This window comes from Lissotriton vulgaris, chromosome 6 (genome assembly GCF_964263255.1).
Source record: "Lissotriton vulgaris chromosome 6, aLisVul1.2, whole genome shotgun sequence".
Lineage (NCBI taxonomy): Eukaryota > Metazoa > Chordata > Amphibia > Caudata > Salamandridae > Lissotriton > Lissotriton vulgaris.
The window spans coordinates 1,279,097,724-1,279,125,316 of record NC_141694.1 but is presented as its reverse complement, the minus strand read 5'-3'; the positions used below and the strand labels follow the sequence as shown (position 1 = coordinate 1,279,125,316).

General features: G+C 44.9%; 1 protein-coding gene across 2 annotated transcripts in view; it reads right to left on the bottom strand.

Moving 5' to 3' along the window:
* MAP3K5 (mitogen-activated protein kinase kinase kinase 5) overlaps window positions 1-27,593 on the bottom strand; it is a 1,016,304-nt gene that overhangs the window by 529,571 nt on the left and 459,140 nt on the right. The gene's annotated exons all lie outside the window — the stretch shown is intronic.

The window sequence follows — 27,593 nt, the reverse complement described above, 5'->3', positions numbered from 1 at the left end:
CTGTATCCTTCAGGAAACCTGGAGTATTTGCCCTGTATACATAGCAGGTTACCTCACATTCCATCGCCCAGCATGCTCCAATAAACCAGGCCCCCCAGCTGGGGAGTTGCTGATTTGGATGAAAATTGCGCCCAATGTAAGATACGGGAGCTCACGTCCAATAGCCCTGACAGTCTAGCTGTCCAAATTAGGGGAGCGAATGGTACTGCAATTGACATTTTCAATGTCTATGCACGAGGAACCAGAGCAGGTAGAAGGTCGACCACTCTCCAAGAGTTTGAAGAACTACTGGACAACAGGGCCACACAGTCCCTACTGGCTGAGCTGGCAACTTTAAAATCACTTTTGAACCCCTAGAGAAGGAGGACATATATGGGAGTAGGGAGGAAGAAGAGATGTGGCGTGTTCCCCATCTTGACCTACCCCCCATTAAAAAATGGTCGCAAGTAGCACTCCAGCTCAATGCCCTCACTCTTGAGTTCGTTAGGGCAGCAAATGGCCACACAAAGTCAGATACAACGGGGTCAATATTTACATTAGAACTACCAATATAAGTCGCATAGGCTACTTCCTGCTGGACCTGAAATTATGGCCCTGAGTGGTCGATATGACTGTGGGTCATACCACAGACAGCGACCACAGCCCTCTGGAACTGTACTTGGTATACCCTTGGGACATCCCACTGAGTTTCCGTAACATCATCCTCGTGACAAGGGAGGTTCACCAAACAAATAGGTGCCTAAAATAGTCACAGGTAACCTTGGATGTAGACAAACTCGAAATAATAGTCCAATCTTTTGGTAAGCACTGCAGAGCTACATAGACTGGCCCAACACTAGGGAGGGCTGGATGAGATGGCCACTTATTTGAACAGTTGGCAACTTATTTTAGTGAATCAAGACTCCATGAGGCAACTAGAAAGAAGAGCAGGTTGCAGTTTGTCTGGTTCAACAAGGAGTGTAGGAGCCTCCAGTACCAACTATCCCACGTTATTAGGGCAAACAATATGAACCAAATAAGGGAAGTGAGGAGATCCTACAAGTTAGCCCAGGCTAGAGCTAAAAGGGAATGGGATAAGAATAGATGGGAGCAAATCAGAGAGGCCTGCACCAAAAAAGACTCCTGCAATTCTGGCTTTTAGTAATCAGAGGGATGCAAATAGACCCCTGACGCCAACTAATAATATTTCAACAGCAGCCTGATTTGATCACTTCTTGTCACTCTATTCTGGACCCTGTGTCACAGATATTGAAGGCCCCAACATTGGATATGCTCATCCTATTACCATTGATTTCTTCTCTAAAGATGAAATCCTGTCTAGTGTCAACTCCATTGTAAGGGCCAAAGCCCATGGGCCGGATGGCATTTTGGGAGAACGTCTTTGTATACGATCCAGAGAACTGGACAACCTACATCTTGGTCTTAGCTAATGGATTCACAGCAGGGGCCCAAATACCATCCTCATGGAAGGGAGCAGGGGTAATCCTACAAGAAGGGCGATGGATCTATACCTTCCAATTACAAGCCTATTAGTCTCATTGACTGTGTTCGCTTGCGCACGCCTTTCGAAGATGCAGGCCTGGATCAGTGACCACAATAACTTGTCCCCATATCAAACTGGGTTCAGACAAAAAAAGCACCATCAATCAGGTGTTCCAATTTCTACTACTGACCTGGAAGACGGGGGTTATTGGCCAGGGAAGCCTCTATACAGCTTTCATGATCTAAGGTCCACTTTCGACCTAGTTCCAAGAAATAAACTCTGGACTGTTCTCAAAGAGATGGGCCTCCCTCTATGGTCTTAGCTCTTGTTACCCACCTTAATAAGGCTAAATATGCAAGGGTTTGTTGCGGCAATTGAGGACAGCTCATCAATTTGATCAAAGTCAACAAGGGGGTCCAACAGGGCTGGGTACTGGCCTCTACACTCTTCTCATTATTTGTAAATGGAGTAGTCCAGCACCTTTCTGAGGTCCCTGCAAATGCCCCCAACCTAGGAAGAGACAAAGTGGTAACACTGTTGTTCGCTGACAACACGTTGTTAGTCTCTAAAACCCCTGAAAGGCTACAATTTCTTTTAGACCAATTCAAGGTTTTCTGTGACTCCAGAGGCCTAGAGGTTAATACCTCGAAAACAAAGCTTTGAATACTGAACCCTCATAAAATGTATAAAAGTAAGCTAACACTGGGTGGGGTCCGGTTGAAGAGAGTGAGTACCTTCGACTATCTAGACAGATAACTGGGGCTTTGATTAAAGAGCACAGGACCTCCCACAGTAAACCAGTAGCAGACCTCTACACATTAGGTTCAGCATTGTACGATGCAGAACTGTGGGGATTCGGAAAGATGTAAGGCCTCCTGACTATTTAGAATAAATTCCTGAGGGCCCTGGTGTAATTCCAGCAGAGCACCCTAATTCATCCACGAAGGCAGGATATGGGACGAGCAACCATTATCGAGAGGGCCAAGTTACGCCCCCTTTTGTTTTGCCTTCGCTTAAATTCCAACCCCGAGCTGCTTCCTTATGCAGGTACCCTCTCCGAAGTAAAGGCTTAGCAAGGAATTGCTTAAGAAACAATATTGGAATTGGGTGGCTGTCATCTCTATCGTATCCATCCTGAGGTCGCCTAACCACGGAGTTCAAACTGTCCAGCTCATACGAACAATACCTGGAGGCTATCACGATTCCTCAGGATAGGAAGCTTTACATGCAATTTAGATTTGGCTCACTTCCTCTTAACTCTTTCATAGCTTCCTTGTGACAGCCATCTACTCCATCACAGTTTTGTCCAGGCTGTCCCCTTGCTGTTGATGACAATTGCTCACATATTTTTTGCCTGCCCACTGTATCGGCGGCCGAGAGGCAAACGGCTTGTTCCCATCTGCAAATGCTTTGGCATTCGTTGCCATCGCGAGGCAGTGCACATTTTAAAATCTGAATCTAGCCTGCTGGTAGTCTGCGCAGTAGCAAAGTTTCTCGGTAATATGTGGGCAATTCGAAGGTCTGTGTTGAAACTGTAACATCATCATACTTGTTAATGTATAACCTTTTAAAGTACCTTTTATGGTGTTTTAATTGTTTATTTAATCTTTGTGGAACTGTGAAATTGGTCCCATTTTCAGCGCTATTTTTATCACTAAGCCAGCATGGCGGGCCATGCCGTTTACACCGATTCAGGAATAGGCTCCTGTTGACGCTTCTGTGTTATTTTATACTTTAATAAACATTTTAAGCAATGGAGTAATATTCTTAGTCGATTTCCAATGTATTTTTGTATGCATTTAAAATCTTTGTATGAATTGAAAGCATTTGCACTTTTATGGTCTGAGGACCGAAATAAAGTTTATGATGATGACATGTAATGTTAAACATGTCCTTGCAGTGAACAAAAGCCCTGAAAGCTATTCTAAACTAAAGCAAGGTTGGCCGTTCCGTAGGAAAGCACTGGGAAGTTTATTAAATGTTATCTCCCCTTTGGAAACACATTTTTTTTACTTTTTGAAATATTTATTACAAGAACAATTCACTGGTCAAGTTGGATATGTAATAAATATTTTGGAAAGAATACTTTAAAAAAGTTACTTTAACCTTGCCTGAAGTCCCTGGAAGAAAAATCTGCATTTTGTTATCTCACTTCTGTCAGCCAGTATTTACATCTCAATATGCATGAACGAGGTGTGCTACACTTCCACATGTTTCTACTGGATCTATGCTTATTCCATTATGTTTTGGGCCATTTGTTTTGTGATGACAATTCCTGTTTGTGGATCCTGTGGAGATGGTTGCTGTGATTAGGCTATTTTTCAGGCACCATTTTCCTGAGTATTGTGAATGACAATTGTCCTACACTCAATAAGACTCTTTCTTTTTCAGTGTGTTACTGTGTGTCCAATTATAAAACAAACCACAAACACCTATTTATTGAGTTATAGTACTCTGAAGCAGCTGTAGAGAAGATTGCACTGGTTATCTAGCATCTGGTTGATAAAAACAAGATGAAGGGCATTATTTAGAGTTTGGCAGATCGAATATTCCGTTAACACGTGATGGATATCCCATCCACCATCTTCTAAATTCCATAGGCTATATGAACTTGTAATATGGTGAGCAGGACATCCACCACGTTTGAGAAGAGGTATCCCACCTGCCAAACTCTAAATAAGGATCTTAGGTCTGTACCTCTGGTTGTCATAAGTTTTTTTTGCCATACTTTGTTTGATGGTCTGCAGATTCTTCCATCCAACACATCAGTAAGTAGAATGCAAATAATTTCAATAAGATTCAGATTATAGTTTATTAAGATAAAGTCATAGGACCCAGATGGGTACCTCTCGGGATACAGAACTCAAAGCTGCCAATTCCAAAAGCATCTCAACCCAGACCTGGAAAGCACAGACGTGACATACGTAGATTACCTTAAAAGAAACAGAGAAACATCAATACGGTGAACTTCAGATATCTGTGCGCACTAAGCATGGGCGGAAAATCAGTTCCGCTCGCGGATTTTGCGGATTTTCGGTAAATTCGCAATCCGCGAACTCTCGCGAACTTACCAAAAATCCGCAAATTCGAACGCAGCGGATTTTTTTGCTTGGTGATACAATATTGCGGCGTGCGGGGATCACTTACCGTCATTTAGCGTTTGGCGAGTTGTTTTTCTCGATATTTTGCGAGTGCTGCGCCATTTTTGATCTTGCTGCGGGATCCCGCGGGAGTTTGGCGACGCATCACGAGAGGTCGCAATTGCGAACATGTAGATGCAGCGGGCCGCAACAATCTCGCCCTTGCAAAATTACAAAATTTGCAATTCTGCACAAGAAATCCACCAGCAAGCAGCATAAACCTTCGGAAAATGATGATTTTTATCAGAATAACTCCTCAGGTTGACATTTGCCTGCCCTTTTTTGGATTTGGGGCCTTATTGACTTTCTTTGGATCACTTTTGGATTAGAAATCAACTTTCACAAGTAAGTTTGTTTGGGGCATTACAGTTGCTGTTCTGCAGAAAAACGAGTTTTGCAAAACTGAAGTCACTCAGCAGTGCAAAAGTTCAAAGTCCTCATTAGTAACCATTCCCTGTAGTGCTTCCTGAGGGGCCCCTCCAGAGTTCAGTTGCCTACTTGCAACTATTCTATGACCCTGCTCTGACCCTCACAGCAGGCTCATAGAATAGCTACAAGTAGGCCACAAAGGTCCTGGGGAAAAAAATTGCACTGCAATAGAAAGCAAATTACAGATAAGGAAGCAGGTGCCAGACAGGAAGTTTAAATTCAGTGACACATTAATCAACCCCAAATTAATTCATGTCAGTTGAAGCAGGGCAGGTGTGCTTGCTTTTCCCCCCATAATCTACAGTGATGAATCAGAGGGTGGCAGTGATGTACCAGAGGGTGGCATGGGTGAATCAGAGGATGGCAGTGGTGAATCGGAGGGTGCTGTGAACCTGTGATGATGAACCAGACGTAGAAACAACAAAGTCGCGACCGTTGCGAGCCGAAAAGTAAGTTCGCAATTGCAAACTGGTACAAAACCCTCGCGAACTGGCAGAAACCCTTGCGAACACAAATAAAAAATCCGCAAATTTGCGAGAATTCGCGGATTTTGCGGATTGCAAGTTCGCAAATTCGCAAACGCCAGATTCGCAAAATTTGCCCATGCTTAGTGAGGACATATTCTCCCCTGACTCTATTCAACATGACAATTAGCTTTCGAATGGAGTCTGGAATCCTTCAGCTGTTGGTGCATTTTGATTTATGTTACACCTATTTTTACAGGGTCTATGTTGACCACCCTCGGTTTCTGTTCCTGCCTTTTATATAGTAGAACTGGTCAGTGTAGGAGGTGTGTGTACCTAAGGGGCCATGACAGATTTTCGTTTTCTACAAGGGAACCGTGCTTCTGGCTCACATCTAAGCACGGAAATGATAAAATAAGAGAGGAAAGCTTCTCTACAGGCTAGGGTGATGTGAGTGTCCTTAATAAAGATTTCCTAATGGAGAAAACAATGGATTCCATATCATAGAATGGAATACGTAGTAAAGAGAGATGAGCTTTAAGTCTGCCTATAATGAGAGATGACACTGTGTGCGTTTTAGTGTGTGTGTGTGTGGTGTTGTCGGGAAAGGGATGTGCTCGGTCCTTGCTCTGTATAGTGATATCATATATTATGAAATGTTGCCTTTTGAAATTCAGCAGTGGCCACTGTTACTGCGGGGTGTTTTGCCTTTTTCTTGCAAAAAAAAAACACCAACCTGTTGGGTACATCAGTATTAATCTTTTCATTAAAGTACAATCGTATGGCACCATGGCCAATTCTTAAAACGGTAGCTAGAGATCACCATCACCTGACACAGACGCCCACAGATTTTCACTCAATGTGGTGGGATTATTTGATGTCTCTATGCCCCTCTGGTTATACATGTCATCCAGCGTTTGCTCAGATGCCATTTTACACTTTTTAAGGCAAGTGACTCCTAGTACTCTGATGTCAAGTAGAACTAGAGGTGTGTATCCTAGATACCGCACTGCCGGAATCCTTACAGAAATCCTATGTTTTACCACGTCAAAGGACCTGAGCTCGAACATGTGCACACCATGGAGTGTGCAGCGCTCTTCTTGCTTTCCAGCGAGCTGTGGGATTCAGTCAAACAAGCAAGAACATCCATACTAATGAAGTTAATATTTACAGAAAAAAAATACAATAGTGCACCGGAGGGAAGGCTTGGAGGGGGCTGCTTAAGACTCGGCGCAAGCTGTGAGGCTTCAACACATTCTAATTAAATTGGGATTTCTTCTCTACAGCAAATGTTCCTCGCTGCTCATATCACATGCTGTACAGAAAATACACATCAAAGCAACGCCTGATGTTCATCGGATACAAAGAACTCGTTATTTACAATAACGAAAGAGGCCTTTATCTCACATGTGTACACAATGAAACATATGTACATGAGCTCCTTCTTCGGCATGCAAATATGATTTGATATGTCCTTTTTATTACACAAGAACAAATGTTTTAAAAAATATTAACAGTAGTCCACACCAGAGTATGTTTTTTACTCCTAGGTAAGAAGTAGCAATTTAACCGCATAGTGGAGATATAAGTGCAGTACACAACTTAAAATCCAAAGTTTGAGAGTTGTAGACCTGTACTTCCTACACATTAAAATACACTGAAAATAACTACATATGGTTTGAAAGGGAATTACTGGTTGCTCCTATGTGTCTGAACAAAGCTGAACCTCTCTGAAGAGCTCTAATGAGAGAGAAACACGTGTCAGGGGTTGCTTCCTTTCTATCTCGGCGTGGATGGCACTGTCCTAACCCTACACTTAAGACTTTGATAGAAAAGCAGACATTTCAGGTGAGCAAACTTAGAGTGTCGCTGGTTTGAGAGTGCTCTAAACTGGAGCTGCTTTCCACCTAAACTTGATATATATATATATACAAAATTACTAAGAGTAATGACGCACTCTCGGAGGTCAGTTTGCTTAAACTACAAGTTTTTGATCCTTCAACCGTTACGCATTTCGACACTAAATGTGTCTTGATCACATGGTGTCGAAACGCGTAGCGGTTGAAGGATTAAAAACTTGTAGTTTAAGCAAACTGATCTCCGAGAGTGAGTCATTAATCTTTGTAATTTTGGACATTAACAAACCAGCTTTGGGTTTTATTGGCTAACCACCTGACTGAGGGACTGATCCCGGAAGGACCAGTCTTGGATTGTTTTATATATATGTGCATATATATTCACTGAATAAACAAAGGTTACAGGGAAATTCTAGTTAGGCTCAGATCGCATTCATACAAAACCATTGATATTCAACAGTTACCTAAGCTAACTATAACTTAAGCCTCTGCAATGCATTATAACTTCACATATTACATCACTCATTACATGGTGGGTGACATCATAACGTGAGTGGAAGTAGTTCGGACACATTTCTGAGATTTAAAGATATATATACCAAGCTACTTCCTAAGATAAATTACTATTCTTTCTATACTACTGAGTGATACTATTTCTAACTTAAGTGATCTGAGTCACTGTGTGACTGTCCATATCCATGTGTGAGTGGCTGTATGGGTGTGTAAGTGCGTGTGTCAGTAGCTATGTGATTGAGTGAGTGGCTGTATTGGTCAGTGAGTGGGTGTGTGCGTCAGTGGCTGTGTGAGTGAATGTATGGGTGAGTAAGCGGGTGTCTGAATGGCTGTGACTGGGTGTGTAAGTGGATGTATCTGGATGTGAGTGTCTATGGTTAAGTGAGTTGGTGTGCGAGTGGCTCCACTGTAGATTGATTGTCTGTGTGAATGGCTGTATGGGTGAGCGATTGCATGAGGGAATGCTTATGTGGATGTGTGAATAGGTATGTAAGTGTTTGTGTGTGAGTGCTTGTATGGTTGAGTGAGTGGCTGCGTTGAGAGGCTGTGTGTGCGTGAGAGTAGCTGTATAGGTGAACACGTTTGTGGATAGCTGTGTGGGTGAGTGGTTGTATGAGTAGTTGCATGGATGAGTGAGTGGCTGAGTGAGTTGGCAGTGAGTGGCTCTGGAGGAATGAGTGGTTGTACGAGTACTTTTATGGGTCAGTGAATGGGTATGTGAGTCGTTGTGTGGGTGTATAGAGGTGTGAGTGTGCATGTCAGTGGCTCTGTGGATGATGTCATCTGATGTCATTTGAGATGTCATGAGTGATGTCACTGCTCAGGTCATGAGAGATGTATTATGTGAGGTCATAAGCAGACCATTGCGGGGCGTAAGTTATAGTTAGCTCAGGTAACTATAACTGCTGAAATTCAAAGTTTTGTACAAGTGAAATTTGAGTCTACAATAACGGCCTTGTAACGTTTGTTTTTTTCAATGAATTTATAAGGTTTTTTAAATCTCATTTCCTATCTGCAAACTCCGAGAGTGAGTGCATGAGTGTCTGAATGGGTCTGTGAGTAAATGTGAGAGTATCTGAGTGGGTCTTTCAGTGGGTGTGTGTGTTGGTGGGAGTGCGTCTGGAAGTGGCTGCATACGTTTCTCAGTGGGAGTGGGAGTGATCTGTGAGTGGCTGTCTGAGTGGGTCTGTGAGTGGCTGCATGAGTGTCTGTGAGTGGGTGAATGAGTGGGTCTGTGAGTGGGTGTCAGAGCATTTAAGTGGGTGTCAGCGTCTGAGTCGGTGTCAGAGTACCTCCATGAGAGTATGAGTCAGTCTGTCAGTGAGTACATGAGTGTCTAATGTGGGTCTGTGAGAGGGTTAAGAGTCTCAGTGAGCGAGTGTATGAGTGTGCAAATGGGTCTGTTAGTGGCTGCAAGAGTGTTTGTGTGGTTCTGTGAGTAGGTGCATGAGTGCCTGAGTGGGTATGAGAGTGCCTCATTGAGTCTGTGAGTGAGTGCATGACTGTCTGAATGGGTACGTTAGTAGCTATGAGAGTGCCAGAGTGTTGGTGTGAGTGCATCTGTGAGTCAGTGCATGAGTGGCTGAGTGGGAGTGTGATTGAGTTTGAACGTGTCTGAGTGGGTCTGCGAGTGGGTGCCTAAGTGTTTGTGTCGGTGTGTCAGTAGCTGTGTGAATAACTGGGCCACAAAGGAACTGCACCTGCAACTTATTCTAACAAGACTCTACAGTTTTACATAAAATATCTACCCAAGTGAAGTACTTTCTACTGGTTAATTAATATGTGCTACTTCCTTGGGTAAATGTCCAATATGTATTTTACACTACCACTGTGTTTCTTTTTTGATTCTCCTTGCCCTGTTTTGTTTTACCTTGCATCGGTTTTTTTGATTTGCGGTTTTCTGTTAATTGCCTTATTTTCCAACACTTGTACTCCCAGACCTGTACTCCTGTTTTATTTTGTTGCCGTACTGCGTCTTTTTTCCCCTGTGACCACGCAGCCCCTCCCACCTTGCCGTTTCCCGCCTCCCAGCTGCGCTTTCCCTCCCCCTCTCCTATTTAATGGCGGCCGCGCCAAAGGTAAGCACATCTCAGCCCTGGAAGAAACAACAACTGCCAGAAGTCCACACCAAACACAACACACAGCGAGTTCTCCTAACACCACTGCCGCAAATCCTTCACCACCACCCCGGCCACGGACACCCTAAAGTGCATCCTCCTCAACGTCCGCTCCATGCAAAGGCACGCCATAGAGATCTGAAACCTCCTTCACTCCCTCTCACCCAATGTCGCCATTTTTTTACAGAAACCAGGACAAACGCCTCCTCTGCCACAGACATCGCCATCGCCACCCCGGAGGGATGCAAGATCCAGAGGAAGGACCACCCCAACCACCTGGGAGGAGGACTCGCCATCGCACACAAAAAATCCCTCCGTCTCTAGCAACACCTTACTCGCGGCTGAGCACCTGCACTTCCAGGTCCGGACCAGTTCGAACTCCACACTCCGCAGCACTCTTGACCACAGACCCCCAGCCCGAGCCCTCTTTGCCGACACCATCCTCAACTTCATTGCCCCCCCCACGCCATGGCCTCCATAGACTACACACTCATCAGCGACCTCAACTTCCACCTCGACAACCCCAGCGACCCCAACTCCACCACCCTCCTGGGCAACATTGGACTAAAACAACTCGTCACCACACCGATCCACAAGTCAGGACACACCCCATGAGAAAACAACATTTATTTCAGTTACACCACACAACCCCCTTGGACTGACCATCACTGTGTACACTTCCTCGTCGACAAACCTAAACCGCTCAATCCCGCTCCACGCCCGCCATGAAGTAACTGGAGCAAAGTCAACGAGCAGCAGCTCAACGCCTCCTGAACTGCAACATCCCCACTGCTGCAACCGACTAACCTCGAAGCCAGCACATTTCATACGTATATCACCAAATGCGCAAACAAACTTGTCCTGCTGCACAACTCTGACAGACACCGCAATTTAAAAGCCACCTGGTTCACCACTGACCTCCAAGAAGCCAGACGCATATGCAGGCACCTTGAGAAGAACTGGAAAGACAGCAGGACACCCGAAAAACACACCACCTACAAAAACTCCATGACGGAGTACTACCAACGCATCAGAACCACCAAAAGAACCTTCATCCACAACAAAATCCTCGCCAACTCACCAATTTACCAAGCCCCCAGCGAAGCCACGGACATCATCCCTTCTCAAGACCTCTGCGACAAGCTCAGATCCTATTTCCACCTGAAGATAAAAAACCTCTACGACAACTTCAACAACCAAACTCCCGACTCAGCAAACACCCCACCCTCTGACAGCACCAGACCGCCCACCATCTCCTCCTGCACCCTGGTCACGACTGAAGAGACCGCCTTGACAATGAAAGGTATCCACTCAGAGGCCCAAACAGACCCCTGACCACCACACATCTATCTCCAGGCCCCTGCCGCCAACACATCAGAATTAAGTCACAGCATCAACACCACCTTCAAGGCCAGCACCTTCCCTGATGACTGGAAATGTGCAGAAGTCAGAACCCTATTTAACAAACCTTCAGGAGATCACACGGACCTCAAGAACTACCAGCCCATCCCGCTCCTCCCCTTCGCGGCAAAAGTCGCTGGGAAGACCGTCAATGCACAAATACCCAGGTTCCTCAAAGACAACGCCATCCACGACCCCTCTCAATCTGGGTTCCGCAGCAACCACAGCACCGAGACCACCCCCCTCCCCTAGCTGATTTTGGCCCCAGGGAGCCTATCCCCGGTGCATTTTTTTTTTTAGGGAAGGGGCACTTGGCCCCCCTTCCTGGGCCAATAGTGGCCATGGGCACCCCCTACCCTGAGGCCCAGCCAATGTCCAAAGCGGGAGGAGTCTTCGGGCCCCAATCCTTGTTCTGATTTCAGTCCCGGCGACCCAATCCCCCCAGGCACCAGCCGGGGCCAACGTTGCTCCCACCTGCAGAGAGAACCTAAAAAAGCTGCTCCCTGTGGGCAGGAGCAATTTTTTCTTCTGTTTCCATGCCTACTTCAGTGCAAGCAGGAACACAGATGAAGTCTGCTCTCAGCAGGTGGGAGCAGTTTTCATGCTTTAAACCGCTGGAGCGGACTTGGTGTTTGCTCCCGCTTGGTGGGAGTTTTGATTTCCTTGCCCGTACCAGTGCAGGCAGGGAAACCGCCATGTCCCAGGGGTAGGCATCCAAGGACATAGCATAAGTGCTGGCCCCGGGGGATGGGTTCCCCAGGGCCATTAATGACTCCGGGATGGGGGCTTTGTGGCCCCCTGCCCCATTCCATATATGTTCAGACCCCTGAGATCGGATCCCCGGGGCCCAAATCACCCCCTTCCCCTTTCTGATTACAGCCAGGCCCCATGGGATTGGTCCCAGGGACTGAAATCGTCCCATTAGGGAGCTGCGTGCCCCATGGCCACTTGTTTTTATAAGGATGGGCCCCATGGGATTGGATCGCTGAGGCAAAAATCGCCCTGGGGCGGGGAGCTACACGTGTCTCCTTCCCTCCATATATCTATTGTACCACACCTCCCTGGACCTGGCCCAACCCAGGGGGCGTAAAGTGGCATAAATACATTTACATGACAAAACAACGATTAAAGTGACCTTATAATTGTGCACAAGACAGGCTGTGCCAAGTATGTGTATACTTAAAAGTTGTAGGGAAAGCAGTCACTAGAGTGACTTAATCCTAATAAGAACTGTACACCCTCCGCAATACTTTTCCATTTACTTTCCCTTACGGCATTATGCATTCACCGGCCGTACTGCTTTCCGGCTTCGTATGGCGGTTTTTGGCTTCTGGCTCCTGGCCGATTTAGGCCTGTAAGCAATGATGCTCAATATAAAGGTACTTGCCTTGTAACGCATAACGTCATCATGGTTATGATTATTAAAGGTTTTCTGGGCACGCAATAGAACAGTTCTCCCGCAGCATGAGCAGTATTAAACAGCCATAACTATGATACTCTGAACGCTTAACGTTCTCTTACAAGACTTTTTGCCGGTCCCCACAACCCCTTGGCCACATTTATTATCAATCACCAGCTTCGCCAGGTGCCTTATTATGCTCAATACTTTATTACACCACAGATTGCCTCCCTTTACCTTTATTACTCTTGCTTTCACCTTTTTCAACAGACTGAATATTTACCTGCAAGACCAATTGATGAGTATTTACTTAACCTTTTCTGTCTTTGCAACACAGGTGATATAGTTTCCTTGCAGCAATTATGTGTCACTAGATCCTTTGGATCACACACCTTAAGTACCTATTCTCATGAAACATGATACTTTTGCCCGTTCAGGCCCAGGGACTGCTGACACTGCAATAATCATCTGCGGCCATTCGTGTTACAGCCACACTGCACTAGCCATGATACCCATTTGATTCCTGAAATGACTGCTCAAGTCAAAGTAAGTTATTCTAGAGGCATTGCAGACTATTGGAAAGGCAGCTGAGAAAAAGTACTTTTAGAGAAAGTTCTACCTTTGTTACTTTTCCCCCTGACAAGGTAGGTGGGACTGAGGAGTTCAACTCATCTTTTTGTGTTTTTAAACGAGGGCACCGTGATGATTACTCTACCCCATCACCATCTGTTTTGGAAGTGAATGCGACACACGAGGGTGCGGCGCTTCAGTTTAACAGCGCCTCCTATGCTATGTCTTTGAGAAAGGTTGTAAAAAACATGATACAACACAAGGTGTGCCTTGATTACCTTCTGCTCAAAAGTTAAGTATGCCATTGAGTTCCCTGAGCTATTATATTATGGGGAGACTGAGATGCTATTTTGGTTCTTTGATTCATCTGTCCCCGATTTAGCTGGCAGGATTTAGCACCAGGTTCTTAGTTGCTCCTTCTTGCCTGCTCTTCTCAACGAGGCGGGGAGGATGTTGTAATCATTAGCGTTCCCCAGGGACAGTCATAACTTTTGTTAGTTCTTTTATTGATTTCATTATTGCCCTAATCTTGCTCCCACTCTAAATTGTGTGTGGTGGGGGGTTTTAATGTATGATTTGAGTCCTCCCTTCTTCACAAACTATCGCGGACTTTAGTGATGGTATGGTGTGGGTTGAACTATATCATAAAGTGTCGGGCCCCACACAGCTTAAATGACGTACTTTGAATTGGTCTTTGGACCGATGGAGTTGGTGGAAGTGGTGGAAACCATGCTGCAGGTCTGTACAGATCACTATCCTATCAGATTTATCTTAAAGACTGGTCTGAGAAATTCCCCAGGGCAACATAGTTCCTCAGTTTAAGAGGCCTTGGAGGAAACCCTCCATTCCCAAACTCATTAGTCTGTTGGAGGGGTGAGAGACCCTCTAACTCCTATCCCTATGAAAATGATTAGAAGAACCATGCGCAATAGGTAGAAACATCTCTGGACTGGATGTTCTCTTGCCTATAAACAAAAAGCTAATCTGAAGCACACTAGACCTTCTGCCCCATGCTACGCCATTGCTTTACCTCAGGCAAAAAGAGAGTGCAAGACACTTGAGAGTCTAGCATTTTGATTACTCTATAAAGGCAAAACAGGAATTAAAGTAAGCGATCTAACTATGAGAAATTGGCTGCCTCAACTAAAGCAGAATTCTAGGGTAAACAAATTCTTACTGAACATTCCTCTAAGGAAATGTTTCAACTACTAAGGTCACTTATTTCATCTAGTTGTGTGTCTTCCTCGACTGATTATTGGCAGGAGCTTGCAGACCAGCTTTCTTTATACTTTGAGGACAAAATAAGGTTCATCTGTGCCTTGCTTGGCTCTTTCGAAAAGGTGTCAAGATCCAACTTGGAGGCGACATCTGCTGTCCCTTTAAGTGGTTGTCTGCTGGGGCTTCTAGTATGTATGCGGTGATGGAGGAGATCGTTGGGATTTTTTGGTTGAATCATTTTGAAAAATTGTCCCTGGAACAATTTACCTCTATTAAATCTCTGAGGAAGTCCGATTTTCCTCTGGACCTAATTCCACCACAGTTCAAGAAGGACAGAAGGTCAGCCTTCACACTTCTTCTTTTGGAAGCGGGCACAATTCTCCAATCAGTCCCTGGATACCAACAGAATGGAAATGGGTATCATAGGTTCCCATTTTGAAAAAGCTGAAGATCAATCTTTTCTTACTAATTTTCATTCAATCTTGCTTCTCCCTTTTAGGGTTTAGATCCTGAGAGATAAATGAATTTGCAGGTTTCAGTTTATTTGGAAAACCACTATCTCCTTGAGCAGGTACAAGCTGGATTCTGTCCGACCCATAGCACTGAATCTGCTAGTAGTTTTAGATGATTTGAGGTCATCAGCTGATAGGGCAGACCCAATAGCATTATTTATTTTGGATAGGTCTGCACAATTTGACACAGTTTCCCACTCCCTTCTCCTTGCCAGGATTAGGGAGATTGGTAGAACAGACCTTCAATGGATTAGATCCTATATATAGGATAGACACCAAGCTGTCCATCTCACTCACTTCATGTTATCCTTCAGAGCTTTTGGGCCATGATGTCCCTCCGGGATCTACCTTCAGCTCCATCCTGTTTAATATAATATATACTGTACTTTTGTATTTCTGACAGATTGATACACGCATATCAAAAGAAGAATAGCCACTGAATTAAGATTAAGTGCACATGAGAACCAGCATGTTCCTACGAACTGTAGTCTCTACAAGACCTTTTTCTTTAGTACTTCACCTATTAACGTCACAGTCCCTGAATTTGGTTAACACCAGCAGGAATACCACTTCACCTATACTTTGGTTTTAATCAACACAACAGATCCGACAAGTGGAAGAAGATTAGGGTACTATACCCCAACTCTCCTCCATTTCTTCTTATTGTCATTGGCTCTAAGCAACTCCCCTATACAAGCCCTGTTTGCACAATGGCAAAAGGGCAAATGTACTATACATTAATTCCTGTGTCTCTATGCAGCATAAATTATTCCCGTGGTTATACCATCACGATATTGCATGACTAAATATGGCAGTACAAATGAGAATACTCCAATTGTTTTCTTAACTTTATTTAATATTGTCAACTGAACATAAGATGACAAACACAAATAAGTATTTCTTTTATGTCAGTGCACGCTGCGTCGTGCCTACACACTGCACCTTTAAATATGTGTGGAATCCACGTAAGGTCATGAGACCAAGATCTTGCTAGAGATCGAAACGCGTCGTATGTTTGCCGAATAAACCCGCAAATCTCCAATTGCAACCTGGGGTGGATCTTCTTATCTGCGCTATCTGCAGGGATTCTGTGTGTGTGTGCGTGTATATAGTTTATTGCCTTAGCATGTCAGGATGACACGTTTCGACCACCACAAGCGTGTGTGTGTGTGTGTGTATATGTATATATATATATATATATCCAAAAATAACAGGTTGCCCCCGTTGGTGACACCACACACAAAGAAGTTGAACAACTTTTAATGGCAGGCAGCAGTTACAGCGTGTGAATCCTCTGCAAGTTTCAGTAAAACACCCAACGCGTTTCGAGCGTCACTGCGCTCTTGATCACGGGTCAACAAGTGAGGAAACAAACAGGCAGGCTTTTGTGCATTCATTATAAGTCCCGCCCTTCTGGGCGTGTGCCCCGGGGCATGCTTGTATTCGTAGTTACTCCCGAGTGGGTGCCGTTTTGTTCTCGAGTGTCCTGAACAAATGTTCCAAAGGTTTGCAGGAAGGAAAACAAACCCTGTAGCACTGTCTTTTAAACATCCTGACATGCAGCCTTCTCCGTTCCTCAGGGCTCGGTGATTACCAAGCACCCGATCTGCAGACACGCAGCAGGGTGTCACCGCGACCGAGCCGGCCGCTCAAAATCCAAAAATAACAGGTTGCCCCAGTTGGTGACACCACACACAGAGAAGTTGAACAGCTTTTAATGGCAGGCAGCAGTTACAGCATGTGAATCCTCTGCAAGTTTCAGTAAAATACCCAACGCGTTTCGAGCGTCACTGCGCTCTTGATCACGGGTCAACAGGTGAGGAAACAAACAGGCAGGCTTTTGTGCATTCATTATAAGTCCTGCCCCTCTGGGCGTGTGCCCCGGGGCATGCTTGTATTCGGATGCATATATATGCGCTTGGGCCCCCGCGGACAAAATTCCAGATGATCCTGGAGGCTGGTGTGCTGAGGATTCGGGAGGCTGAGTGGTGGCTTGCAGCAGGAGGATCCAGAGTGAGCACGCGACTCCGGCCCCACACCCGGGATGCAACAAAAACAATGCACCCTGGGACTTGGAGGCGCCATTGGTGAAAGGCGCGCCAGGAATAATACATGTGGTCAACACTCTCACCTGGGGCGGAGCAGCTCGAGATTCAGGGGAGGAGGCAGGATATTTAAATCCGAGAGAGACGTTCCTCCTCCATGGACATAAACGGCGCTGACGAGGCGGGAGCCGAAATGCATACGCCGAAAAGAACATTTGTGATTGTGTTCTCCTGTGAAGCCATCAATAAAGCCTTCCGATCGAATCCTCTGGTGGGTCTCTGCTTTGTTGTAAGAAAAAGGACCTTGGAGATATATATATATATATGTATATATATGTGTAAGGCTTGCTCATGTATATTTATAGTTTTCTACTTGTTTATATAGAAACAAACATTCAGAATGAAAAACTTGATTGCGTTTTATCAACAAAAAGTATGTTTTTACTGTCTAAGAACTCTGTGTGGTGAACGCTGTTTTTGTACAATGCACTGTCACTTTAAAAAATATATAAAATGGTGGTTGAAGCCAGAGAGCGTTGTCATGTGATCAAGGTCCAGGAAAAACCGAAACACGTCACGGCCGACTAACAGGAATAAACAAAAAACTTCTGCACAGAAACGTGGTCCGTGCCTGATTTTATATCCAGGGAATGGTGATTTGAAGGAGCAGTTTTAAACAATATATATGTATATACACACATATACATAAAAATATATACACACATATATTTATATATACACACACAGGCTTGTGGTCGAAACCGCGTCATCCTGACATGCTAAGGCAATAAACTGATTCATTGTATCTTCAACTGGAGTCGTGCCTTAGTTTGGCCCGCTGCGGTCTTTCACTGGGATTTTGGTTTCATATATAGTGAGGACTGTCATACATACTTATGAGCCTTACTAAGCATTAGCCTGCATTCCTGATGTACACAAATATGCATTTTTAGCTGCTTAAATTAATATTTTTTATTTTATTTTATTATAATAATAAAGCACTTAGTCACTTTCTAATTACCAGTTTGGGATGCACTAATTTCCTGCCATGTTTACATGCGACTTTGCACAGTTAATTTTGCACATGAGTATTTGGATTGACCAATGCCCACTGGAGCGTCATTGTTTACTGTTAATCCCTTGATCACTCTAGGAAATCAAGGGGGTCTGTGCAAATAGGGGATGAAACCAACTATCGTGTATTGTAAAATAATTTGTGGATACTATTCTTTTATGGACTACAAGCATGATTTTACATTGGGTTGTATCCCAATTAGGCATTTATGCAGAAATCTACTGTCTTTGAAGATTTCTTACAGCAATGAATTGAATATTTACATTTTTAACATATTTAATGATGTTTTTATATGTTTTTATATTTATTCCCAATTGCTGTGAATATCTTCATAACCCTTTATACCTTGACTCACTGTGAATAGCATGATCAATGTAATGTTGAGGAATCTAAGGTTTACCAATGTGCAAACTGTAGCAAAGTATATCTTCTATGTTGTTTTAACATGGCATGCTGCACTTTAAGTATAAATTTGCACTCCGCCCTTTAATGTGATCAAGGCCTCTTCAGGCTGAAACACGTAATGGCGGAATGGTGTTGAGTATGAATAAAGTATAATTGCACCAGTTTTGGGTCTCGCTTAGTCTTTGGTCCAAATACCTTTGAAGATATATATATATGCATAGTATTGTCACCTTCACACAGGAGCCCCTTAATGGGCTGGAAAAGACAAGGAGTGGACCCAAGATTTGCTGGTGCGAAGTTAAAGTAGTTTATTGATGCCCAGCGCCTCCGCCATATATATCTCAGTGTGGATGGCACTGCGCTAATCCTATGCTTAAAGACTTTGATAGAAAAGCTGCCATTTGAGGTGATAAGATCTAGAGTGTCGCTGGTGTTGAGAGTACTCTATACAGGAGCTGCTTTCCACCTAACCTTGAGAACTACCCAGAGTTCTCTGCTTCTTTTTTGCATAATTTATTCGTCACTCTATGCCTGAAAGGGTATTTTTTGATACACACACAATATATATGTGTGTTTTGGTGCCAATTGTATGAATGATGTGGATGACTATTAATTATTGACCTGGACAAAACAGGGGCCACACCATTGGAAGCATTCCATCAGTGTATCTCAGCAGCATCTTTCTGACTCGTTCCCAATAATCTGAAGTTTAATTATAACAAAGCGGAGATTTTGTGGCTGGCTCCATTTAGGTTGGCCAGACCTTTCCACTGGATCTTTCATCTTCTCCTCGATCAGTTTGTGAAAAATCTGGGTTTCTCATGGGTGGGAGTTTGATGCTGATGAAGCAGGCTAATCATGTGACCTCGTCCTGTTTTTTCGCTGTTGTGTCACTGCTGCCTCCAGTGGCTCAACAGTTAGTGGTTCAGGTTACTATTCTTAGATGGCTTGTTTATTGTAATTCACTTTTCTTGGGGGCTCCACAGGCTGTGTTAAATAAATGATGAACATTTATGTAAAATATTTTACCATATGTAAAATATGGTGGCCAAGATAGCTCCTGGCATGCCCAGATAACCATATTCACGCAAGATTACAAGCACAAGATGGTGTGTGGCTAGTCAAGTCTACTCTCTTGCTACTATACGGTAGTATAGTATATGGAGTGGGGTAATGGGGCAGGCTGGGGGATATCCCTTTGCTGGGTCCTTTGATATGAGGGTATGCAACAATGTAGGGACCTGTGCCCACCTGCGACACAATAGGGCAACAGGTCACCCAGGTTATGGCCTGGCCACCTTGCCAAGTGGTCTCATTAACCACCAGTTAGTGAGACAAGGTTTTTTTGTGATTAGACACAAAAGAGCATCTAAAATCCTTAGGGTCATCTTCTTTGTCATACACAAAGTTGACATACCGGAAAAGAAGAGCTTAAGATTGCCTAAGAGCCTTTGGGGATCAAATGAGTTCTCCCATCCCTACTGAAAATGAAATGTGAAAGTCAGCCACTGGAGAAATCTTATCTGTGCAATCAGTTACCAAATTACCCTTTCTAGTGTGGAGGCAGTAACAACAAACATAGGTGGTGCTTGAAAAACAACCGGGCCCCGAGAACGCGGACGGCGGATCCTTCCATCGTTGAAGGATGTGGACCCTTCATATATGGGTCTTATTCTTTAAGGCAAGTGGCTAGCTTAAGTGTGGGTTTTTGTTCTGCTTAGCTAATCAAAGTAAGATGAAATTGGACTAGTGTGGAGAAACCATTTGCATTTTGGAAGGCCATCTCCAGATTCTGTGCGATTTGAGTTCTCGCTTAGAGTCCATCCTGCTGCTCTGACTGTCACTCGAGTGCAGCCATTACAGGCATCTCATTCAAGCAAGCTGCAGCAATAGAGAGAGAGACACTTAAAAGAAGTGCAGGTGTGGAAACATACTAAACCACTTTTCCACAGAAACCACAGCACTAAATCCCCAATTCATATTATAAGGATTTTTGTAAACACCCAAACTACTCTCCTGGCCAAATCACTGAAACTGTGAAGAACCATCCCAGAATTATTTGTGAAAATATATGTAATTTCTTGGTGTAAAAAGTGCTGTGAAAACATTACCAGGGGACTGTGAGATCAGAATATAGTAGACATTGTGAAAAACATCTCAGGAATGCAATCAATTCCAAGCCATGATAAGTCGAATTTAAATAAAATAAAAAGGTTGTAGTGTACATTCAGATAAAAAAGAAGTTAAAAAGCAGCTTCCAATGACATGCTAGAAACCAGCATTTAATAGCGGACAATGTGGCGAGCAAATCAAACATATCCCAATCTGCATTACATGCAATCTGCCTCTTATGCACTGCTTTTTGGGTCTCACTCAGACAGAGCATGAGCAGCTTGTTGACATTGTTACCTTAGAGCCTGGCCATTACTTACCAATGGTTGGCTTCATTCTTGCTCGTGTTTGATTGCTTCTAATTCATTAGCGCATTTGGCCTTTCCCTCTCCATCATGGGTTTGGCCCTCCCTCGGAGTAGGGACCCTTATTTGTATCCTTCCACTGTTACGTTGTCAAGCAATACTGATTTATTTTTGTTTAAGCACTCTACCAAAGTGCTTATGCTTTCCTGCCATCTTCCTCGTGTACATCTTCCCCTCTGCCAAGGGTTCATGGCCGTGTGAATCCTACTTTAATTTTCACCATTGTGTCTAGTTTCCTGCTCGTAGCAGCCTGCTGGTCCTGTGCCATCTCTCCCTTCACCCCGCCTCCACCAATCCTTGGGAATTGCGGCTTGTATTTTAAGTGATTTAAGTGATTTTAAGTGAACATCCCATAATGTTTAGCCAACGCCGAGACTCAAACTCACGAGTAGGTAGCTCTGACCACACGCCCCTCACAGCATGTTTGATGCGGTTTCATTGGTGTTTTTGAAATGTTGCAAGATGGAGTCATTTATAAGCTCAAATGCTGTTTAAATCACATTGCGTGCTGTATCTCCCCACCCTCTCACCGCTTACATTTTCACCATTGCGTCTTGATTCCTGCTCGCCCGGTGCCCTCTCTCCCTACCCATTCACCCTGCACCTACCACTCCGAATTTGCTGCTAGTATTTTAGGTGATTTGCCAAAATCACAGGACACCACCTTCATTTTCATCATCACGTCTTGTTTCCTGCATATGGCAGCCTGCTCGCTCTGTGCCGTCTCTTCCTACCCCTTCACCCCCCACCCCCACGAGATTGCTGCTTGCATTTTAAGTGATTTACCCAAAATCACAGTGTGTTGAGCCAATGCCAAGGTTCGAATTCCTGAGTCAGCAGCTCTGATTGCATGCCCTTCACAGCTGTTTGATAATGTTTAATTGCTGTTTTTTAAATGTTGCCAGTTATAGACATTTATAAGCTCAAATGCTGACCTCCACAAACACGCCACGGAAATCTGGGACCTCCTCGACTTCCTTTCTCCCGACATAGGATTCCTTACGGAAATCTGGACGAACCCCAGCTTGGGCCCGGACATCACCATCCCCGACGGCTACAAGATCACCCACAAGGACCACACCAGCCGATCAGGAGGAGGCATCCCATAGTCCACAAGAACTCCCTCCGCCTGACCACCCACTCGAACAACCAATCGACAACCATGGAATATCTCCACTTCAAGGTCCAGACCTATCACAACACCACCCTACGTGGCACCCTCGTCTACAGACCGCCTGGCCCCCGCCCGCCCTTCACCAACATAGACTATCACACCCCAAGCTCTCGTACCTATTGATTACAACCTCTTCTGTGACCTTAACTTCCACCTGGACAATCCCAATGACCAGAACACCGCATTCTTTCATGAGAGACTCGCCAAAATCGGACTCAAGGAGCTAGTTGCTTCTCCGACACACGCAGTGGAACACATGCTCAACCCGGTCTTCTCTGCCACCAAAAAAATCATCTACAGCTACACCTCTGAAATCCTATGGACCGACCACCACTACATTAATTTCACCTTCACCAAACGCACCGACACCCCCCCCCCTCTCTCTCCGCCACAACTGCAACAAGGTCACTGAAGCACACCTCAATGCCACCCTCAGCACAATCACACCGCTGAATTCCAAGGGCGCCAAGTCCGCAGCGCACAACATCCACCAATGGATCTCCTACTGCTCTGACGCGCTGGCACACCTCAAGAAAGCACCCGGCAAGCAACACTCCAAGAAAGCCAGTGAGTTCACTGCCCCCTCCACGAGTCCAGACATACCTGTAGAAGGCTCGAGAAGAGATGGAGGAACAAACCCTGGAAGCCCAAGCAGACTTCAAAGCCTCCGTCACCACACTCCACTTTCTTCTCAAAACTACAAAGAAAACAATAGAATCAATGCCAGGGAACCCAACAGCAGAGAACTCTTTGCCATTGTCGAGGAGTTTGCCAAACCCAACAGTGAGACCACAGAAGTCCCAAACTCCCAAGACCTCTGCAACAAACTCAGCACCTACTTCCACCAGAAGATCAAGCAGATCTACAACAGCTTCGACACCCAAGACTCGCTCATAACTCCCACCAGCACCACACGCGACGACGCCACTGCCCAACAGATCCTGCTCAACTGGACCCTGCTCACCAAGGAAAACACCCAAGACCATGAAGAGTATTCACTACGGAGCACCTTCAGAACCCTGCCCGCACCACATCTTTCACAAAGCTGTCGCCTACATCACCCCCGCATTACGCCACACCATCAACTGCTCCATCGAGACCGCCACCTTCCCTGATGATGGAAAGCAAGCAGAGATCAACCCTCTACTGAAGAAACTGTCCGCTGATCTGACAGACCTCAAACCCATCTACATGCTCCCCTTCCCAGCCAAGGTCAGTGAGAAGGCCATCAATTCCCAACTCTGAGTTCATTGAAGCCAACCAAGTCCTGGACTCCTCTCAATCTGGCTTCAGAAGCAACCACAGTACCAAGATTGTCCTCCTCGACCGGGGAGAAACAGCAGCCCTAATCCTCCTGGAACTCTCTGCCGTATTTGACACAGTATCCCATGGCACCCTAAGCACGAGACTCCACCATGTAGGCATCTGCAGCAAAGCACTGGACTGGATCTGTTCCTTACTCACCAGTAGAACACAGTGAGTCAGACTACCCCTGTTCCTTTCAGAACCCACGGAGATTGGCTGCTGAGTCCTCCAGGAATCCTCCCTGAGCCCCACCCTTTTGAACGTCTATATGACCTCGCTGGCAACCATAGTCTGAAGCGATGAATTAGACATTGACTCCTAGGCTGACGACACCCAGCTGTTCCCTCATCAACGAGCCAACAATTGCCAGAAACAACTTCCACAACAGAATAAAGGCCTTCGCTACCTGGATATGAGAGAGCTGCCTCAAGATAAACTCAGAGAAGACCTAAGTCCTCACCCTGGGGCCCAACACTTCCACTTGGGAAGACTCCCCGTGACCCACTACATTAGGAACCCCTGCCCCCAACACTAACGAACCATTCATAAAACCTCTGCATCAAACTGGACTAAAACCTCTGCATCATACTGGACTCTTCACTCATGACGAACCACCAGATCAACGCCATCTCCTCCTCATACTTCCACACACTTCGCCTGCTTCGAAAGACCTAACAGAATACCTGAACTGCCACCTCCCATGCCATGTAGCCACCAGAACCCTCTGCTCTGCCAAACTGGCCCTTGCCACCGTCCTTCAGAACAGCAAGACCATGACCGGAAGAAGATTCTTCTCCGCCCTCGCTGCCAAAACCTGGAACACTCTGCGGCTCCACCTCAGGCTATCCGCGTCGCTGACCCCATTTAGAAAGGATCTCAAGACCTGCATGAACTTCAATGCCGAACAGGACCTGCAGCCCCCCCCCTCCCCCCACCCTGCCCCCACCACCGCCTTGAGACACTCATGGGTGAGTAGCCACACAAAGTCTGACTGATTGGTTCCAGTCACACTGCGTCTCTCCACACCCCTCATCATTTTTACCATTGCGTCTTGTTTCCTACTTACCCCTGTGCCGTATTGCCCTACACCTTCACCCACCACACCTCCCAGAGCGCCGCTTTTTTTTCTCCAAGTGATCTGCCCAAAATCACAAGACACTGCTTGCTCATCAGTGACTCAGCACCCTGAAAGCTTCAAGGCCACAAAATATACTGCATTACTAAATTCTTATAAGGTCCCAAAAGAGAGACCTATTGAATTGCAAAAGCTTGTTTTAAATGTAATTATGAATGTATTTTTTTTCTTCATTAAGGGGAACCCCTCAAAATCCCATTTTGTAAATTCACATTTACCACCTATACCCATCTCTAAACCCCAGAAATACCCTTTGCACCCTATTCCCTTACCCACCCTTAAACCCTAAAAACACTCTTATAACCCTACACCACTACCCCATAACCCTAAAATTCTCCTTGCCCACCCCTAAACCCTAAAGCCTCTAATCCCAAAAGCGAGACCTATTGGGTTTGCCATTGCTTGTCTACTGATGGATTTCGAAAACAAACAGTAACCACGCAAAACTATAAACTATAAATGCACATATATCTAGAAATAAATGTATATTGATCAGAAAAGCATTAATAAAATACTATAACTATCAACTATCTGTAGCGGCCGGCATGGCTCATGGGTGGGGTTGGGTGCAGGGGGAGGGGAGTGGTCAAGGGTAGTAGGGGGGACTTTGGGGGTCGTCCTTACATCTAGCCGGGTCACGCATCTAATCTGCTCCTGCTCTCCTGTCTCAGACCAGACCAGGAAGCAGGCAGCCAGGCTCCCTCCCCTGACAATTCCCAACAAGGCAATGCAGCATTGTGATTTGGTCGGAGCCCCTTGACACAGAGCTAAGCTAGGGGCTGGAGGGGTGGGCATGTTCTCTGAGCAGTCTGCAATGCAGCCTGCATGGAGGAGGGGAAAGTGCGCATGACTGGTTTGGACGGCACAAGAGAGCCGACCAAACAGTCATTGCGCAGTCAGGAGTGGGCAAACCACTCCTCCCCTGCCCTGCTCAGAGAGCAGAGAAGCCCCGCCCACCCGCTCGTTGCAAAGCTGCTTCCAACACAACACATCTCAAACAATTAATTTGTGGATTAGGTCAAAGCAAGCAGGCCTGCCGGCAGCCCTTCTGACCCCTGTCCACCAAAAACTTTCAAGACAACTCTTTTAACAACCTCTGCTGCCACTCCAGTAAGAAGAATCATCAAAAATTCCTTAACTACCGGAATATTTCCAAAGAACTCGAAAAATCACACATATGCCCTTTACTGAAGAAAACAAACTCGGCTGCCATACTACTCTTGTTTATCATATCAAACCGTAACACCACATCTCGGCTGCCAAAATACTCTTGCATATCAAACCGAGAGACCACATCTAACCTGCCTTGAAAGCCCTGCATTGGTTAACGGTTGCCAGAAGATCCACGTTCAAGCTACTTTGTATCACCCACAAAGCAATACATGGAATGGGACCGCTCTTAATCAGGAATAAAATCACTAAACACATTCAACAAAGGAACCTCCGCTCTAAAGGGGCATCTCATCTCAAAATCCCAAGATACAAGAAAAAAAACATGGGAGGCACATCATTCTCTCTTCAAACAGCCAAACTATGGAACTCTTTAACCCCAACATAAGATCCACCGACAACCACCTTATATTCAGAAAACTACTCAAGAATTGTCTCTTCCCCACATAATTTACAGCATATCCCTCTGTATATAAGAATTTATTTTCACTATAGATATGTACCTATCTTTGTGTATTGCTTTGTATAAACATGGATAATAATGATGTTGTTAAAAAGAAAACATTTTTGGTCTACATGTAATTGCTTCCATTGCGCATCTATGTACCCCCATGTACTTGGATCTGTGTCAGTTACTTTTCCCCTGAAAAAAACATATCCATTGCACTACCCTATTTCTCATCCTGTACCCCTATCAATATCTTTAATCTACATATACTTTCTTCTAATTTGGCATTTCCAATGCACTACCCTATTTCTCAGCCTATACTTCTCTCAATATATCTTCTAGCCCAACTTTCTGACTCATCTCAAACTCCATTCTACTACTCTTTCCAATGCACTACCCTATCTCTCACCCCATAAATACATCTATCAATATATCCTCTACATCCACTCTCATTTATCCCAAACCCCATACCACTACTATAATCCCCAAAATAACCTATTCTAGACTCTCTCCTACTCTACCCCTCCTTGCATCATCCAACACCTCTTTTACTATACCGATCCCCCAAAACAAACCTTTCTAAACTCTTCCCTATGACTTTTACCCTCCCAAAACCCTTTCTACTCATCCAAAAGCCTCCTCCTCCTACTGATATGACCTAAAAAAAAAATAAGAAAAGAAAGCCCTTCACTCTTCTATCCCTCCACTATCCTTTTCAATCAAAATAACAGACTAACATGTTCGCTTCTCAAATTCCATATTCCACTATACTAATTCACCACTAATCCTTTATGGGTTCCAGAGTACCGTGCTACTCACCAATAAAGTGTTTCAACACCCCATCAGGATTATTCGCGCTATATAAATACAAACCTCTTTCCCTCTTCTATCCCGCCACTTACCCTTCTCTATCCAAATAACTGAATAACATTTCCACCACAAAAATTACTTCAAGTTTCACTATACTAAATTTCAACAGTAATGCTTTATGGGTTCCGGAGTAGCGAGCTCCTCGCCAGAAAAGTGCTTCAACACCCATCAGGGGTAACAGGTGCTATATGAATGCAAACCTTTCTTCTCCTTCTATCCCTCTGCTATCCTTCTCACTCCAAATAACTGACTAATATGCACCACTCAAATTACTTTCATATTTCATCATACTAATTCACCACTAATCCTTTATGGTTTTCTGGATTAGCGCGCATTAACAACCCATCAGGGGTAACAAGCGCTATATCAATACAAACCTATTTTTCT